Below are 18,601 nucleotides of genomic sequence, written 5' to 3'. Positions count from 1 at the left end.
GCCTGGGCCAGACAAGGTCAGTCAGCCGGGGCGTCTCAGAAAGTCCAGCGGCCAGGGATAGCGCAGTGGGACAGGGGTAAAGGCACTGCTAAGCCTGATAACCGGAGTTCAATATGGTGGGAGGAGAGAATGATTCCTGTAAATTGTCCTTTGGCCTTCACATATATACCATGGAATCAGTGTGTGTGTGTGTGTGTGTGTGTGTGTGTGTGTGTGTGTGTGTGTGTGTATAACACAATAAATAAATAACACAATAAATAAATAAATAAATAAATAAACAAACAAATAAATAAGTGAAATAAAATTCCAATGACCTCAGAACTGGCATAGGACACTAAGATGTAAGGTTTTAGTTGAAGACCGAAGTGTTAGGATGGAGCGGCAGAAGGTACCTTTGATGGGTCTGCATACAACGTACAACAGATCTAATGAAAGAGGTTATTGGGTAGGGAGCGAAAGTCCATCTTGGAGTGGGGGCATGAGACACTGAGAAAGAGACAGACAGACAGACAGACAGAGAGCCTGGGAGACAGAAAGAATGAGAGAGAGCAAGCCGTGCTGTCCAGAGGGACCTTTCAAAGGGTGTGCGTGTTGCATGGGAAAATACGCAACTCATAGCGACAGTGGAAATGCACTGCACCTGGTATTAGTGGGTGATGACGTAAGGTGCTGGCATTGACTCGCTGAAAGGCAGGCTGGAGGAGCACCCGATTTACCCCTCCCCCCTTTTTATTTTGAGACAGGGTTTCTCTGTGTAGCTTTGGTGCCTGTCCTGGAACTTGCTCTGTAGACCAGGCTGGCCTTGAACTCAGAGAGGTCCTCCTGCCTGTGCCTCCCAAGTACTGGGATTAAAGATGTGCGCCACCACTGCCTGGCCCATTTTATAAAAGGCAAGGAAATAGGAAGGGGTGCTGGTGATGCAGGAATGGGGGTCCCATGCTCTTCAGACTGTTTCCTGATGACGTTTTTGGAGACTCAAGAAAGCTGGGATGCCGGCCCAAGCTGGGAGAGGCAACTGCATCACTTGCTATCCAGGCTCTGTGGGACCCTCTGGGGCTAGGAAAGTGCAGGTCTAGTTGGAGCAATCTGTGAGGCTGGACCGCCTGGGGTAGCTGCTTTGAAGCTGCCTGGGGTACAGATTTTTGAGGGAACACCTGGACCTGGCAGGCTGCTGGAATAGATATATATTAGGGGCAGAAGATAAGGTTAAGGAGTTTAGGGGGAAATGTTTTTCTAGCTGTACACTGGAAACTTTTGGGCCCATGGTCCTGGTAGTTGAGGGAGGGGAGTCCCAGGACCAGGAAAAGAGAGAGAGATCCCACCTTTAGGAATAAGCGGAATAGATGGGTGGGGGTGGGGGAGAACAGGCGTCAATTCCCTGAAGTTTATGAAATTTTTTTAAGTTTACAAGAAGAGATAAGTTTTAGACCCATTAGCATTACCATTGTTTGTACTCTAGACTGAATTCCACATCGTAGGAAAGGCAGTGGATGTACGCCTTTGGGTCATAGTAGGAGCTTGGGCAGTGACTGTGGGTTAAAGCAGGAACACTCATTACGGCGTGCTCAGGGAGGGTGGAAACCTCCCCTGGAGCAGAGGGCTATGGCTCTCTTGGTCTTGATTTTCGGCATGAATACAGACCATGAAAGCGGGGCCTCTTTCCTCTATCCAGAAGACTGGATGTATATAGATTAGATAGACTTTTTTTTAGCACAATGTGAATTACTTTAAAGTCTCTACTTAGAAGTTAATCAAAGGAAATTTAAAATCTTGAGCTGTGGCTGTGATAACAGTAGTAGGCTTAGCTCATCAGAACGCCACGGATTAATGTTAAAAACTCTGAACTTTGAAGTCTTAATACAACAGTAGCAGAGCAAGGGAGAGAAATCCGAAACGCTTTCCATTCTTTTTATGCACCTTAAGTCACTTTCTCATCACCACTTAAGCTCTCATGTCCTCCAAGTTTTATAACCTGCATTTACCCACCTTAGAGTATAACTTGCATTTACATACCTTAGAACACCATCTTAGACCCTAAAACATTTTCTTAGCTCCTCACAACTTAAGCTTATGTATCCTCAGACCTTATACCTTTTTTTATTTAATCATTCACCACCAGACACAGGTGGTTGACTACTGAGGGCAGTCATCGTAAAGCAAGTTCCTTTAAATAAAGGCATAGTAAAAAGTTACATTGATATCGGTTTTGTGAGTTTATCTATTTTCTGAATCTGATAACAAGGTCACCTGTGTCTAGACCTAGTAGTAGCTCTAGGAAAGTGAGGCCTGTGGCCTGATTTTTTTTTTTTTTTTTACAAATGAAGAGAACTGAGAAGCCAGCTAAAGCTTTGGTTGCTGCCGTTAAAACCAACAAAGCTATTACTAGCCTAGTCATTATCAGAGACCTGAGAAGGATGAATTTCACCCAAGTAAAAAGGAAGCATAGACCTTGTAGCTTCCAAATTTATTAAAAAAAAAAATGACAATCACCCTAGGTTCCTCTGTGGTCATTGGGGACTGAGGTCCCAGGGTGATGTCAGTTTTCAGCTACCAGGTCCAGAAGCCCTGACAGACTTTCCTGTGGAGGAGGAACTTGAGGGGACTGGCCTACCTTGTCTAGGCAAAGTGGGGCAATCAACTCCCCAGTGTCCTGCTTGTCCACAGTTTGGACAGAGTCCTGGTAGCATTTAAGGTGAAGGACAGTTTTTTTGCCCAGTGGCCAGCTTTGCCACATTTAAAGCAAGCTCCAGGTGGAGGTTCTTCTGTGCCCCATCATCTTCTTTGGAGGAGAAAGGGTGCTGCCAGGAGCTGGCATGTCTCTCTATCATGAAAAAAAGCTCCCCCCCTTTTTTTCTTTTTTGAGACAGGATTTCTGTGTACAGTCCTGACTGTCTTGGAACTTGTTTTGTAGACCAGGCTGGACTTGAACTCATTGAGAGCCACCTGCCTCTGCCTCCCAAGTACTGAGATTAAAGGCATGAACCACTACTGCCTGGCTATAAAAAGCCTTTTTATTAAACATTTTAAATACCATATTCTGCAGATCTCTGAGAGTTTGAAGACCATTTGTCTGTTAAGTATACCTTATTTAGCTACTTGCTTTAGGTTTAATTTTGAAAACATACATATGAAGCTAAATAAGGCCTATTTCTGTAATTAATTACATTAGTATTTAGCATGACTACAAGTATAGTTCTGAACACATTAAAGAATTTGATGATTTATAAGGTGACTAATTATTAACTTGCATTCCCTTTAATTATCCTTAACAGTTTACAATAATTTAGTAGCCTTTATAAGACTAGGACTTTATGTTCCATCCCTGCTAGGTTTAGCCTTAAAAATAAGAATTTTGAATTGAAACTCTTCTAGTATCAAAATAAAACTTTTAATAATAGATACAGTCCACAGAGAGACTGGCAACTTTATCTATCTATCTATCTATCTATCTATCTATCTATCTATCTATCTATCTATCTATCTATCTTCTATCTATATTTTTAAATGAGAGTTGAATCCAAGTTACACACACACACACATTAAGTTGAGTCCAAGTTACATTTACACATATAGAGCTGAATCACATATGTAGACGCCCATGTATAGAATTTTAATTATAAGCCTTTTGTTATAAGTTTAAAGCCGAATTTTGTTACAGATTATATAGATTTTAAACCATAACAGATGAGCAACTTACAAATCCTGAGATAAGAGTTTACAGCATAATCTTAAATTTTTCTTTTTGAGAGCAGAATGCAAAGAAATAGAGATAAAAGATCTGAAGAGTGAGGAGCAGAACCTTGGCGGGAAGAGATTTTTGGAAGTGGAGAGCAGAGCAAGTTTAGACATAAGATTTTTGGGGATCATTTGTTTGTGGCAGTAGTAGTTGTTAATGATTTGTGAGAATTTGGAAATCAGGTTCACCAATTTTTGGCCATTGATTTGTGCTGAGGCCAAGCTGTTATAACAAAATCCGAGTCCGTGGAGGGAAAAGTGTAACGCTGTGTGGGTGTGTCCTGTAAGTTCCAAGCGGGAGGTGAGAGCTGAAGTTGTGGGACTGCAGGCTGGAGCCAGAGGTGGCCAGGAGAGAGCAGGAGAGAAGGGGGCTGCACACGTGGGTCAGCAGGTTACAAGAGCCAGAGCCACATGGGAGATACCAGGCTAGAGGGAGCAGCCGCTGAAGAACTGGACTCTAGAACTTGGAATCAAATTCACAAACAAATGATCTGTACATACCTTAGGAAGCTTAGCTCATTGGACACTGCTGAGCACCTGTAGCTGGCCTGATTCTCTCCCCACCTCCAGCTTTTCGGTAGTTCCAACTCCCACTTTGCAACAAACTTAAGATCCATCAACCATAACTTAAAACATGACATTTATACAATGTGGGGCTGGAGAAACAAACGACTTGGAGCAAAGAAAAAGACATAGGGAATGGGGATTTTTTTTACATTCCTGCATTGCTTGGTTGGTGGTGGCATTTGGATTGATTATCTGAGGGGTATTGAGGCCAGCAGATTTGACTGGAGAGGAGTGGTTGGATGCTCTCCAAAAGACATCCCAAGGGGGAGTGAGGAGGTGGATGATGCAGTTCCCATAAGTGAGGTGGAGAGGAAGGTCCAGAACCCAGAGTCCAAGGCATCCCAAGGACTCAGGGAGGACTGAATGAAGGCAAGTTGAATAGTGGGTCATCAGTCCACACAGTTCAAGGACCAGGGCTAAAGCCGGAGGAGACAGGGCCACCTGGTACCAGGACTTTTAAACGAAGCCAGAAGGTGAAAATTCGTTCTAGAAAATGAAGCTTCACCCAAGGGAAATGGTCAGAGATGGGTACCTCTGCCTCCAAGAGTACCAGAGACTCAGGGAAGCATTTATACCGACTGAGAGAGATCACTCACCAGTTGCTGGTGATTGATGGAAGGCCAAGTGATTGGTGGACTAGAAGGTGGATCTGTTGCAGGTAGAGCGGGTGGGTGGGGTCCCAGTGTGGCTCAGGCCATAGGTGGGTGGGTGCATAGGTACCAAGAGAGCCTTCCAGTTAGCAACACCAATGTTAGGATCAATCAGGGGATGGTACCTTGGCAATCCAGGCCAAAGTATGCTGTGTAGATCACACCATGCAACAGATCTAACAACAGGATCTAACTGATCTAATCCAAGAGGTTTAGTGTGTGTGTGTGTGTGTGTGTGTGTGTGTGTGTGTGTGTGTGTGTGTGTGTGTGTTGGTAGTGTAGGGAGTAAAAGGCCATTGGAAGTGGGGACATGAGAGAGAAAAAAACAGAGACAGACAGAGAGAGAGAGGGAGAGAGAGAGAGAGGGAGAGAGGGAGAGAGAGAGAGAGAGAGAGAGAGAGAGAGAGAGAGAACTGTGATGTGTGGAGGGAACTTTTAAAGGGTGCATGTGTTTCATAGGAAAATATGCAGCTTGTAATGATAGTGGAAATGCACTGTACCTGGGGGTGGCAGGTGATGTAAGCTATGGGTGCTGAGTCGCTGAGAGGCAGGCTGGTGGAGCACCTGATTTACCACACAAAGGGAAGCCATTAATGAGTTTTGTACTTAGAAGTGGTTGGATCCGGTCACCTCCTAATAAAGCTCACTCTGGAGGTGTGCAAGAGAGGACTGGGGAGTGGGGGAGACTGTCAGCCATACTCGACAGATTCTAGAGACAAGCAAAGTCAGGCATGGAAATGGAGGGTGAGTTTATCCTTTTTTTTTTTTTTTTTTTTTTTGTGGTAGTGGTGGAATTAACCCCAACTTCTTTGATCATAAACAACTCAGTTCAGAACTTCTTGCCTACCAAGCAGGCATGCTGCCTCCAAGTCCTTTGAGATACATTTTCAAGGGAATATTGATAGAGGTTAAATTTATGTTGTTTTCAAAAATAACAGATGGCTTATGGGTTATAAGCATTAGCTAATCTTCCAGAGCACTGGGTTCCATTTCCAGCACTCACATCCCAACCCAATTGCAGGGAATTTGGCTCCCCTTTTGTGGCTCCTATGGGTACCACACATGCACATGGTATATAGACATATATGCAGAAAAACACCCATACACACAAAATAAAAAGAAATTGCACTTGGGAGGCTGAGGCAGGTGGATCGCTGTCAGTTTGAAGCCAGCCTGGCCTACATAGTGAGTTCCAGGACAGCTATGAGTGAGTCCCTGTCAAACAAGAAAAAAAATGACAAAGGGGTTTTTAAAGTAGAAAGCCATTCTGAGTCGCTGATGTCAGGCCCCTGTGCCTTATCGCCTCTGGGCAGGGAAGAGATATCTGTGTACATGTTTAGGAATCTTCCTGATAAATAGGAATGAGGTTCTAGAGAGACATTCAGTGGCTAAGAGCACAAAACGGTGTGGTATAAACTTCCGACAAGTTCCCCCCACCCTGCCCAAGTTATAAAAGCCAGATATTCTTCTGTGTTCAGGAGATTTCTCTGCAAGTTCAATTGCCTCCCCATCCCCAGCCACCCCTCGTGCAGCTGCCCCTCTTTCTCTCACTTAAAATGCCTAAAAGAAGTGCCTGCCCATTTTTTAATTGGACTGTCAGGCATTTTGATGTCTAGCTTTTTGAGTTCTTTATATATTTTGGAGATCAGTCCTCTGTCAGATGTGGGGATGGTGAAGATCTTTTCCCTTTCTGTAGGCTGTCGTTTTGTCTTATTGACCATTAAAAAATGGGCTATAGAGCTAAACAGAGAATTCTCAACAGAAGAATCTCAAATGGCTGAGAGACATTTAAGGAATTGCTCAACATCCTTAGTCATTAAGGAAATGCAAATTAAAATGACTCTGAGATACCATCTTACACCTGTCAGAATGGCTAAGATCAAAAACACTGAAGACAGCTTATGTTGGAGAGGATGTGGAGCAAGGGGAACAGAACACTACTACACTGTTGGTGGGAGTGCAAACTTGTACAGCCACTCTGGAAATTAGTATAGCACTTTCTCAGAAATTTGGGAATCAACTTTCCTCAAGACCCAGCTATACCACTCTTGGGCATATACCCAAGGAATGCTCAATCAAACCACAAGGACACATGCTCAACTATGTTCATAGCAGCATTATTTGTAATAGCCAGAACCTGGAAACAACCTAGATGCCCCTCAACTGAGGAATGGTTAAAGAAAATGTGGTACATATACACAATGGAATACTACTCAGCAGAGAAAAACAATGACATCATGAGGTTTGCAGGCAAATGGATGAAACTAGAAAATATCATCCTGAGTGAGGTAACCCAGAATCAGAAAGACAAACATGGTATGTACTCACTTAAAAATGGATACTAGATGTAATGCAAAGGATAACCAGACTGCAACCCATACCTCCAGTGAGACTAGATAGTAAGGAGGACTGTGGTGATATTGTATTCCCCAAAATATTGTACACCCTAATAAACTTATCTGGGGTCAGAGAACAGAACAGCCACTAGATATAGAGGCCAGAAAATGGTGGCACACATGCCTTTAATCCTATCACTTGGGAGGCAGAGATCCATCTGGATCTCTGTGGGTTTAAAGCCACACTGTAAACAGCCAGACATGGTGATTCACGCCTTTAATCCCAGGAAGTGAGCCTTTAATCCCAGGAAGTGATGAAAGAAAGCAGAAAGGTATATAAGGCGTGAGGACCAGTAACTAGAACTGGCTAAGCATTTCAGCTTTTGAGCAGCAGTTCAGCTGAGATCCATTCTGGATGAGGACACAGAAGCTTCCAGTCTGAGAAACAGGATTAGCTGAGGAACTGGCAAGGTGAGGTGGCTGTGGCCTCTTCTGTTTCTCTGATCTCCCAGTGTTCACCCCAACACCTGGCTCTGGGTTTATTTTTATTAATAAGACCTTCTAAGATTCATACTACAGAGGACCCTAGGAATGACACAGGGATTGCCCAGCGATGGAGAAATGGATGAGATCTACATGAGCAAGCTGGGAGTGAGGGGGGTTAATGTAGGGCAAGGGACAGGGGAATGAGAGCTTAGGGGAGTGGGAGATTCGAGCTGGATCAGGAACAGAATGGGAGAACAAGGAAAGAGATACCATAATAAATGAAGGCACCATGGGAATAGAGAGAAGTAGAGTACTAGGGAGGTCCCCAGGAATCCACAAAGATGACTCCACCATAGACTACTGATGATGGTCAAGAGGGTGCCTGAGCTGACCTGCTCTGGTGATTGGATGGTTGAATACCCTAACTGTCATCATAGAACCCTCATCTAGTGACTGATGGAAGCAGATGCAGAGATCCATGGCCAGGCCCCAGGTAGAGCTCCAGGAGTCTAATTGAAGAGAGAGAGGTGGGATTCTATGAGCAAGAGATATCGAGACCATGATTGGAAAGAGTACAGAGACAACTAGCCAAACTAGTGGAAACACATGAACTGTGGACCAATAGCTGAGGAGCCCCCATGGTACTGGACTAGGCCCTCTGGGTAGGTGAGACAGTTGTTTAGCTTGAACTGTTTGGGGAGGGGGGCAGGCAGTGGGACCGGGACCTGTCCCTGGTACATGAGCTTTTTGGAGCCTGGTGCCTATGGTGAGACACTTTGTGCAGCTTTGGTGCAGAGAGGAGGGGCTTGGACCTGCCTCAACAGAGTGTACCAGGCTCTGCTGACTCCCCATGGGAGACATTGCCTTGGAGGAGGTGGGAATGGGGGTGGGTTGGGTGGCAGGAGGGAGGATGGGGAATCTGTGGTTGATATATAAAATGAATAGAAAAATCTCTTAATTAAAAAAAAAAATAAGTGCCTGCCTTTCAAGGCTTTAAAGGGAAGCCTCTGTTAGGTCTCACTAAGCTGTTTTTGACACATTGCTGTTTCTCTCTAATGCTCCCCGGCTTGGTGCCCTTTCTCCTGATGGGCCTCATTCCCGAAGAGCAGTCACGTGTCAGCTCCCTTCCCAGGGCAGCCGGGTCATGCTGCTCTTTACAAGGATATTTAGCACTAACCTTGGTCCTGATTTGTGACATTTGTTTTAGACACAGACATTCTACCTCCAGATTGAAGTGTTAAAACAGAAAATGGGGGACAATAGAAACAGCTTGGTAGGGTTGAAGTTATTTAAGGAACCTCAAGTCCCTTTACCTGGCTAAGGGACTAGTGAGACAATGGCCCCCAAGAAACTGGAATTTTCCTAGAATCTCATGCTTTTGCTCTTTGCCTGCTTAATCTCATTTTGCTAACATAGCAAGTCCATTCCTTCACTGGCATTAGAACCTACTTCTTTGGGATTCCAACATATGCTGAAGACCAGCAGAGACATGTAGACTGAGTAACTATTGGATTCCTGGACTTTCTATTCATAGCCAGACATTGTTGGATTAGCTGGACCGCAGCCTGTAAGTCATTCTAATAAATTCCACATATATAAATTCTGTTACTGTAGAGAAGCCTGACTAATACAGAGGCTATGGTTGAGTTAAAAAAGTTTCAGAAGTGGTTGATGGAAATGTTAGTATAATCCGTATAGATAAGGAACCCAAGACCAGTGGCCGAATGGAATCGCTGCTGGGGCTGAGGCCCTGCTGAAGTAAAGGCTACAGGGTAGAGTCCAGCTGCTTAGCAAAAGAGCAGAACCGGTCAGAGCATGAGGCAGGAGCTTTTCATTGAGATTGGCAAACAGGTGGGAGGCACTCAAGTGGGCCACGTTAATGGCAGGGACTCTTGTCTGTTGAACTGGAGCTCATAGGGCAGTTTGATTTTTTCTTTCTGTTTATCCTTAATGCCCACTGTTAATATTCTGATCCCGCCCTTTGGCGCCACCCTATGCCCTGACATAAAAGCCTATTCTTAAGGGAAAACTCCGCCCATTTCTCTCTCTCTCTCTCTCTCTCTCTCTCTCTCTCTCTCTCTCTCTCTCTCTCTCTCTTCCTCTTCCTCTTTCTCTTCCCCCTGTCTTCCTACCACCAAATAAAACTCTTCACTGAGCTCTGTCTGCATGGCATCTCTGTCTCTCACCCACCGTGGGGCACCTTGGCTCTATCGGCCAGAACCACCCACCAGCACGTGTATATCCTAACACCCACAGGGTCAGGTCAGGTCACAGGGCTGCACACCCATTCTTTACGGAGTCCAATTGAGGGAGTTATACCCTTCCTTGGTTTCAACGTGCCTGTTTAGTTCTTGAGCCTGGTTTGCCTGAGAGGGTTTTAATATGCCCAGGTGCTCTCAGTTTACCCCCAATATACTTGAAGTGGGACACATTTATCAGTCTATGCTAAGTGGGTGGTGCTGCAGAGACGGTATGGTTTGCAGCCCCCCTACCAGGACTGCTGTCATCCTCCTTCCTCAAAATGGAATAAACAACTGTTTGTAAAGTGGAGCCCCCTAGGGCAAGGTATAGCCCGAAGAACCACTTAGAGTAGGGTGTGGCTAGTGAGGTCATGGATTATGGTGGTATTTTATTTGTACTAAAATGTTATTTGTATGTTAATAAATAAAGTTGCCCGGGGGTCAGAGCTATTAGAGCCTTAGCGAAAGCTGGGCAGTGGTGGTGCACACCTTTAATCCCAGCACTTGGTAGGCAGAGCTAGGTAGATCTCTGTGTGTTCAAGGATACAGTCAGCACTGGAGACACATGCCTTTAATCTCAATACCAACCATAGAAGACCTGGAGGTCTGTACAGACAGGCAGTGTCGAAGCAGTCATGTGGTTGGGTTTACAACCAATGAGAAGGCAGAACAGAAAGTCTATATAAAGACAAAACCACAGGAAGTAGGTCTCTCTTGGCTGAAGAGGCTAGCTGCAGCAGACGGGTAAGGCTCTTAGCTCTGATCTCTTGACTTTCTTCTTTGCATTGGTTCTGTGTTTCTTATTTAATAAGATGGTTGGTGACATCTACAATGGATCTTGGAGAAGAACCCACAAACATCACTTTACTAAACCAGCCTAATCCCCAACTACATTCCAAATATTCATTCTTATACACATAGATGAATGTAGTCCTCACCAAAGAAACTTCTCTTTGCAACTGTTGGAGACCATCACAAAAACCACAACCAATCAAAAGGCAGAGTTATGGAGCCCAGTCCCAGAGGCTATATCTACAAAATGAACTCCCACATGTAAGACTCAGAGAACATTCTGGAGGGGGGTGAGTGGTGGAAGGATTATGAAAGCCAGAGGGAGCAGGGATTTTGCTGTGAGACTGTGTCTCCTAGTAACACCAGAGACTACACCCATTAAGTCTCACCATCATGGCTGCCTAAGCATGAGCTGAACAAGGACAATAACAACAGTCATGCTAAAGGGACGGGGGGGGGGGGGGGAGAGGGGGGAGCCCACAAGGCCCCAAACCCACACAAGGAACTGCAGGCAACTAAGAAATGCCGAGAGTGGGAGAAAGTCTTCCCCAGGGAAGAGGGCACCAGTGGGTTATAGATTACCAAACGGCCGGCCCAGAAAACATACATACGAGTAACCTTATACAGACCGAGCAGGTTATATTTACATATGTACATACATATTTGCATGTAACAACAATTCATGAAAAAAGAGGCCATGAATTTGAAAGAGTACAAGGGAGAGGCACATGGGAGGCTTTGGAGGGAGGAAAGGGAAAGGGGGAAATAATGGAGTTATATTATAATTTCAAAAATAAACGACATAATAAAATAAACATGCAACTACTAAAAAAATAAACTTCTCCCATTTCAAAAAAAAAATAAATAAAAAATAAGTAGGGCATACCCTGATCTAACAGACGCCCAAAATATTACATTGGAGAAAAGATAGGCTCGTCTACAAATGGTGCTGGGAAAACTGGAGGTGCAGATGGGTTTATCTCTCAGATGTAGATCTGCCTCTCAATCTGCACACACACAAAAAATCAACTCCAAAGTATCTAAAACTGTTGGAAGAAAAAATAGAGTATGTACTTCAATATTCAACTGTGGACAAAGACTTTTTTTCTGAGTAAGACTCTAGTCACTCAGAAATATGTCAATCACTGCCAAACGGAGCCTCATGAAAGTACAAAGCTCCACAGCAAAGGAAACAACTGAGGGAAAAGAGTCTATAGATGGAAGAAAGTGTCTGATGGCTGTACATCTGACGGCGGATGACCAGCTAACACACACACACACACACACACACACACACACACACACACACACACACACACACTCAAAACTAATCAACAGGAAATCAAACAACCCAATCAGTAAATGGACAACAGTTCTCAAAAGGTGAAATACAGACAATAAACTTATAAAAAGTGCTCAACTCAGTAGCTATCAGATAAATGAAAATCAGAACCATATTGAGATTCCAGCTCCCGCCAGTCAGAACTGCAGTCATTAAGAAAGCAGATAAACGCTGGCAGGACAAAGGAGAAAGGGGACCATTATATACGGCTGGTGGGAATGTGAACTAGTGCACCACCATGGACTGTGCTGAGAAGCTTCTCAGAAACTAAAAGCCAAGCTACATATGACCATTTGTGGGTATGTGGGGGCCTCAGGGACTCTGTGGTGTGGCCTTCTTCCATCTTGGCTCAAGGTCAGAGAGTCTGAGCTTGCTTTGCCCTTCAAGGATGAATAACAGGATGTTTTTGCCAAAGATGTGGTTATCAGATGTCTTGAGAATTAAGGAGGTGTTTGCACTTGTTTGTACTTTGAACCATGATGTCATTGAGAGGGGGAGGTTTTTTGCCCCCTTTGCTTTGGGTATAAAAAAGTCCTGAGAAATAAACTCAGGGTGACTCTGGTATTGACTCAGAGCTCTCCTATTGCTATTTTGTGTCTCTGCATTTTTCTTTTATGTCTATGTCTCCATTTTTCATATCTATTATTTCTTAATCCTCACTCTTCCATTCAAGACTGTTTGATAGTCAGACAGGACCTGACATGGGTATTTACCTAAAGCACTCCAAGTCAACACATTATAGAGATACTTGCACTTCAATGTTTATTCCAGTACTATCCACAACAGTTAAGTTATGGAACCATCCTAGGTGTCTAACAACAGAGGAGTAAAAAAATATATATATTTAAAATTTTTTATTTTATTCTATATATCTTCATATTTGTTTTATATATTTATACTTGCATATTTTATCTAATATATAAAATACATATACTTATAGATAAATATATAAAAATATACTCATATATAAATATCTATAATGTAAATATATATTACACACATATAATATATACTGATATATAAATATATATTAAACTTATATATATTTATATATTTTCAGTCATAAAGAAGAATGAAATTAAATCATTTGCAGGAAAATGGATAAAACTAAAGATTATCAGATTAAATTAATTAAGCCACTCTCAAACAAAGATATGTATTCTCTTATTTGTGTTTCTAGATGTTATACATATACAGAAAATCATGTACGTATACATGACATGGATGCAGAAGCAAAAATGTGTAGAGAAACATAGGGAATAGGAGAAGAAGAGGAGAAAAGAGGATAGAAAGATGGTATAGAGAATACACTTAATATACAACATATGCTTGGATAAAAATGTCCTTCTGTAATATAACACCATGTACAACGAATATACACAATGACCACCCTACATGCCACTGTATGTGTGCACACATAAATAAATAGAAATAATCTTAAAACTTTGGGAACATTTTTACAAAGATGGAAAAAGAAAGAAAAGAAAGGAAAAAATGCTAAATTTCCCTGTCCCCGGGTCTCACTGTGGAGCCCTGGGCTTTATGAACTCTGTTGAAAGAATTCAGATGAACACATAAAGCATAGCATGGAAGATAATTTGAGTTCATTACAAGGTAAAGTGCGGTACTCTCGAGGACTGAGAATGGAGCAATAGCCGAGGGGACCATTGCCGTTGGGCCCACTCAAAGGGTAAGAGCAGAAAATGGCCTAAGGGGCCACTGTGCTGACCTATATTTCATGTAGGCTTTGTAATATTTCTAAAGCTTCTAGAACAGTCAGCTTTTCCTCAGAGGCGTTTTTCTTGTACAGATGATTGACAGGCTCATTTGGATTGACTCTCAGGGAGGGGACAGTGCTATGTCCTTGTTCTTTAGCAGAAAGCTTCATGCTAGATAATTGTATTATGACCTCATAGGCAGTTCAGACTGTCTTGTTCCACAAGGGCTAGAGATAAGACCTAAACCTTATCCCTCTTGACCAGTGGCCAGAGTCCTGCAGGGGCAGTCTCTGATACACAACTAGCTACCACATCAACCCCCTCAAGAGCTAAGACTCTAAAATCAGTCAGGAAATGGCCACTTCTGGATGAAACGGGGCATAGAGGGACTTAGGGTGACCACTCTCATTGACTTTCAAAGACAATCAAGGACTCAGGGATATGGGTTAAGTTTCCCTAAGGCCATCTGAAGGCAGATCAGCTGTAAGCAGAGGACAAAAGGTCTAAAGACCAACAGGACTGAGGCAAGATGGAAAGATAGGAAAGTTATGGTGACATGGGAAGGAAGGCGTGGGGGGAAAACAGGCCCTTTGTCCCAGGGTCTGGTCTACCTTATCTGTTGAGAAACTTCAAATGCTCCTCATAGTCTAGACTGCACACAGGAAAGGGCTGTTTTCCAAGGGCATCTTTTGAAAACAATAAACTGTGCTTACTTAGGGCCAACGATGCATAACTTTGCGGTTCTGGCATTCCTGCTCATTCCTCAATCTAAACCACACTCCCCATAAATCCACCTTACCACTCTGTTTACAGAAGAACATTCTTTAACCTTGAACCTTGCTCTAAGTGTCACTCTTTGGGCAATGTGAAAAGGGGGAGGAATTCTCAGCAACCTTTACAGATGTAACTTGAGCGCTCCCCAAATCTGTAAATACTCATTGAAAAGACACCTAAGTACAATTCTGCCTTGAGAAGTTCATCCCCTTGTTGGGTACGTCTTGTTCTTTCCCTGAACATCTCTATGAGCCTACGATTTGTGTTTAAAGCGCCTGTTAAGGCCTGGGGAGACGGCTCTGTGAGTAAGAGCACTCGTGAAAGCATACCTGAAGAAGAAGAAGCCCACACAGTTGCATGTGAGCCTGGAACCCCACGCAGGAGATGCAGAGGTAGGGGGATTGCTGGGGTGTGAACTACTATCCCAGCTCCAGCGTTAGTGAGAGCTTGTCTCAAGGGAATAAGGTAATTTACCATGGAGTTGGGAAAGCTGGGGTTTGGCTCTTCTGCTTATCCAAGCTCTCTTGAAGGCCAAAGGATGGATCTTGTGGTGTAGCGTTTGTAAATTTGTATGTTTTCCCCTTGGCAGACCTCCTAAATGTTACAAAGTTCAAGACCAACAAAGCCTGGGTTCATCCTTAGCTAGATCTAACTATCTGGATGATGTTCTTCAAGCAGCAAAGTATAAATGAAATGAATTATATGTTTCCCCAGTTCCAATAAAATTACAGTAATATTTACTCAATGATAGGATAAATTGTATACTAATTTTTTTTCTACTTCTTCATTAACCTGTAGCTAAGATACAAAGATTTAGTTGAAGTCATGGAACATCACAAGGATGTTATAAATCTTGGCAATATAAAAATACTAATACAACTAAAAATACTAATGCATTGGAAGGCCAGCTATTTGACTAGTCTTTGGTAGCGGGCTAGCTAGGAATAGTAGCTAACGGTGACAATAAGAATAGAGAGTCTAGGGCTGGAGAGATGGCTCAGAGGTTAAGAGCACTGACTGCTCTTCCAGAGGTCCTGAGTTTAATTCCCAGCAACCACATGGTGGCTCACAACCATCCGTAATCAGATCTAGTGCCCTCTTCTGGCCTGTAGTCATACATGCTGTATACATAATAAATAAATAAATCTAAAAAAAAAAAATAGAGAGTCTAGCATGCTGTTTCATGAATTACATCAACAAAACATAACCACCGTGTGACGTTGGAGGGGTCAAGGAAAGTTCAATCAATTTCCCATATTTCAAAGCGTACCCATATTATTTCTCAAGATGACAGATCAAGGAACCATCAGGTATATTACTAACAGTAGAAACAATATTTAAAGACAAAATAATAATCATAAGAACAGCCCAGCCACAAAGCATCCCTGATGATGTTAGTGGGAAATTGAACGAGGAGAACAGGAAAGCAAAGTTTTGATTTTATCTGTATCTGTATCTATATTATATCTTCAATAGTGTTTGAATTTTCATTTGTTCAAAAACTGAAAATTGTATCAAGCATTAAAAGTGTTTATAATGATATAATTGATGATGTTCTATTGTCAGATTTTCTATTGAGAGATTAATAGGAGAGTGATCCAAATAATTTAAATTGATTTTTATATATTTACTAACATGAAAATAACTCTATAGTATATTTTATTTAAAAAATCCAGATTGAGGCTGAAGAACAGCTCAGTGATTAAGAGCATCTGTTGCTCGTGCATGTAACACACATGGGTTCAGTTCCCAGCACCCGTATGATGGCTCCCAATCACTATAGTTTCTGGCAATTGGACTTCCTCTTCTGACCTCTAGGAAGCACCAGGAATGCACATGGCTCATATATATGTATATGCAGGTAAAACACTCATATATAACACAAGGTAAATAAATGTAAAAAAAAAAAATTGAAACCCAGAAACCTACAAGGCAGGGGTGAAACTATAACAAAAATTCCAGATGTGAGGCTGCAGTTAAGAGCACTGGCTGCTCTTCCAGAGGACCCAGGTTTGATTCCCAGCTGAGCTGCTGCTGCCTCTCCCAGCCGCCACAACACCCCCACCCTGGCCAGCCTTGGTGTCAGGTCGGCGAGGGCTAGCCAGGAGGAGGAGGCCGGAGCAAGCAGGCCCCACTGGCTGGCCGTCCCTTGCTCTTCTTTCGCACCATGCTGGCACCGATGGCCCAAGCCAGAAAAAAGGAGCTCAACTCCAACCACAACGGGTGGATGAGACTTCCGAAAAAGAACAGCAAGAAGCAATTGAACATGTTGATGAAGTACAAAATGAAATACACAGACTTAATGAACAAGCCAGTGAGGAAATTTTGAAAGCAGAACAAAAATACAACAAACTGCGCCAGCCTTTTTTTTTTTTTTTTTCCCCCAGAAGAGGTTAGAATTGATCTACAAAATTCCAAATTTTGGGTAACAACATTTGTCAATCACCCAAAAGTGTCTATTCTGCTTGGGGAGGATCGGCATTACTTGACCAGAGTTGAAGTAACAGAATTTTGAAGATATTAAATCAGGTTACAAAATAGATTTTTATTTTGATGAAAATCTTTACTCTGAAAATAAAGTTCTCTCCAAAGAATTTCCTCTGAATGAGAGTGGTAACCCACCTTCAAAGTCCCTAAATCAAATGAAAATCTGGAAAGGATTTGACAAAACGCTCAAGTCAAACATAGAATAAGGCCAGCAGGAAGAGGCAGCCCGAAGAGCCGGAGAGCTGCTTTGCCTGGTTCACTGACCATTCTGCTGTAGGTGCAGATGAGTTAGGAGAGGTCACCAGAGACGGCGTTTGGTCAAAGCCCTTGCAGTACTATTTGGTTCCTGATATGAATGATGAAGGAGAGGTGGAAGATGAAGATGATGAAGAAGATGATGAAGATGATGATGAAAATTATGATTGATGATGATGAAGAGGAAGACTTGGAAGACATTGATGAAGAAGGGGAAGAAGATGAAGGTGAAGAAGATGAAGATGATGAAGGGGAGGAAGGGGAGGAGGATGAAGGCGAGGATGACTAGCACAGAAGACTGATGGATTCCAGCCCTCTTTTTCTTTTTTGACTTTCTCCAGTCCCTGGGACCAAGTAGCAGTCATTTCCCTCACGCCCCAAGCCCTCTTGTGCTCAGTCACCCCTGCTTGAGGTCTCTCTTTTCTCAACATCATGGTTCTCAACCTATTTGGGGGGAAACAACTTGAGCAAAATACAACAGGGAAAAAAATCTCCACGATTCTGTCCTAAACTCCTTTTTATCCTTTCTTGTCTCAAACTGTGGAGTCAACACTGCCGCCGTGCTCTGTGGGAAAGAAGAAAAGCCCTCCGGCCCCCTTGGCTCTGCTGGAGGCTGCGGGGTGCCAGACCCCTGTGTGCATAGACTTCTAGCTTTGTTCCTTTCTTTGTATATTGGGCTCAGAGATTACACTGTGTCTCTATGTGAATACAGACAGTTAGCATTTACCAACATGTACCTGCCTACTTTCTCTTGTTTAATAAAAAGAAAAAGGAAAGTGGAAAAAAGGAGCCATAGACGGTCAGCAAGGGTGGGTTTGAGGGGTCTGGTGGGGGGAAGTGGTCATTGTGACATGTCTTCTCCTTTGACATGTTTAATTGGGATGTTTAACAGACAGCCTTGCAGTTTAAGATGATACTTTTAAGATAAAATTCTCTCCTAACGGAAAAAAAAAAATCCAGATGCTTTGGTCAGAGAGATGGCTCAGCAAATACAGGTGCCCGCTGCCAAGGCCAGTGGCCTGAGTTCAAGTCCTGGTACCCACATGGTGGACGGAGAGAACCAATTTCTACATGTAGTTCTCTGATCTCTACACATGCACATGGCACACCGGCACTCTCTCTCATACATACACCAATACATAAACGTAATTACAAAATACTTTAAAAGATTTTTAAAATCTTATGTTTATAATTGTTTTATCCGCACGTATGAGCACCA

General features: G+C 43.0%; 1 pseudogene; it reads left to right on the top strand.

Annotated features, from left to right (window-relative positions):
• The first annotated feature begins 16,699 nt into the window (after window positions 1-16,699).
• Window positions 16,700-17,693, top strand: LOC102919023 (protein SET-like; annotated as a pseudogene).
• Window positions 17,694-18,601: the final 908 nt, after the last annotated feature.

This window comes from Peromyscus maniculatus, chromosome 9, assembly GCF_049852395.1.
Source record: "Peromyscus maniculatus bairdii isolate BWxNUB_F1_BW_parent chromosome 9, HU_Pman_BW_mat_3.1, whole genome shotgun sequence".
Lineage (NCBI taxonomy): Eukaryota > Metazoa > Chordata > Mammalia > Rodentia > Cricetidae > Peromyscus > Peromyscus maniculatus.
Note: the sequence above shows the minus strand (reverse complement) of the source record. Positions and strands in the feature narration are given on the sequence as shown.